Genomic DNA, 1,508 nt, shown 5'->3' on the forward strand with positions numbered 1-1,508 from the left:
TGTTTCCACCCACAGCAAAGTGTGACCCAGCGTGTCGACATGGAGGTGTCTGCGTAAGACCCAATAAGTGCTTGTGTAAAAAAGGATATCTTGGCCCCCAGTGTGAACAAGTGGATAGAAACATCGGAAGAGTGACAAGGGCAGGTATTCTTGATCAGATCATAGACATGACATCCTATTTGCTGGACCTAACCAGCTACATTGTATAGTTTCTGGGACTATTTGGATACTACATTTTCAACGGGCATTTCTTTCTAATCCTGTCATTTTCAAAAGACTGTCATCCTGCTACAAACACCAGTGATTCACTTTACTTTCATTAACTATAATTTCCAGAAATGTACAGATTAATTCTTTGCATGTGTGTACGTATGTTTGTACATCTGCACCGATGTATGAATGTCCACATACATATACCCATCACAGGTGTGGCTCCATAACCAGTGGAATTTTTAGAAATACTTCTTCACGTGAAATAGTTTACACAGTAATTCCACTGTAAGATACAATTTCAAAGGACTTTTTTAATGATGTCAGAATGGATTCCTTGACACCCCATCAATTTTGTGTCTGTAACTATCTGTTTATAGCAATAAGAGCAGTTTTGAAACATTACTGTCCAAACTGCTGGGTTTAATTAAATTCAGTTATAATAATTTTAAGGCAAAATGAACTACACTATGAGAGAATACTTCAGATTTCCTTAATGCATTCCTAAATAGGCAATTCATTGTAAAATTGTAACCTTCACCTTCATCAATGTAATTCCATTACAGAATGTTATGCACTTCTTTATCTGGCATAGATGCAGAAATTTGGTTATCGCAGCTTAATATTGAGATTGTTTCAAGTGTTTAATAATTAAATTATATCAGTGTATTTCAAAACCAGTCATCTTAGAAAGTCTGCTTTTTATCATATATTTTATTTAACAAAGGGCACTGGGTTCATGTTACATATTTATATTATTTTATTTTATTTTTATAATATAGACATCACCTAGATGAAACAGCTTTACCATGTCCTGTAAAATACTAAAGTTACATTTTTCACCAACTTATTTGGAATGGCGGGGAATGAGAGAGCAAACACACTCTTTAATGTGTTGTGGATCTAATCTAGAAATGTACCCTTGTGTCAACATGTATTGATTTACGACGGATGAAAAACCAGCCACCAACCAATCATAGTAAAATTCAAGCCTACTGTAAAAATGCTCATAAAGTGATTTTCACAATAACAGGACTGGCCAGATTATACATTATTAGACTGTGTCAGATTTCACACTGAAAGGAACTTCACTGGACAAGACCTCACATTAGCAAGTCTTGGCTGTTTAAGATGTCACTTGTACAAAACTTTATATGATGATTATTGCCAAATATGGTTTTAAAATGTAAATGTTCCTTGGAGAGCTAACAAAAACTTTTGTAAATGTATCAATAAATATGGTGTACATGCTGTATTCAGGTTTTTAAAGTATTAATTGATACCCTAACTATAGACCT

At 34.2% G+C, this 1,508-nt stretch overlaps 1 long non-coding RNA gene across 1 annotated transcript; it reads left to right on the forward strand.

Annotated features, from left to right (window-relative positions):
• The first annotated feature begins 6 nt into the window (after window positions 1-6).
• LOC109301187 lies at window positions 7-1,465 on the forward strand. The gene is made up of 2 exons (XR_002098465.1): window positions 7-144; window positions 993-1,465. It is a non-coding gene; the product is annotated as an uncharacterized LOC109301187 (long non-coding RNA).
• The last annotated feature ends 43 nt before the right edge of the window (window positions 1,466-1,508 follow it).

This window comes from Gavialis gangeticus, unplaced genomic scaffold (genome assembly GCF_001723915.1).
Source record: "Gavialis gangeticus isolate Ggan-Ray unplaced genomic scaffold, GavGan_comp1, whole genome shotgun sequence".
Classification (NCBI taxonomy): domain Eukaryota; kingdom Metazoa; phylum Chordata; order Crocodylia; family Gavialidae; genus Gavialis; species Gavialis gangeticus.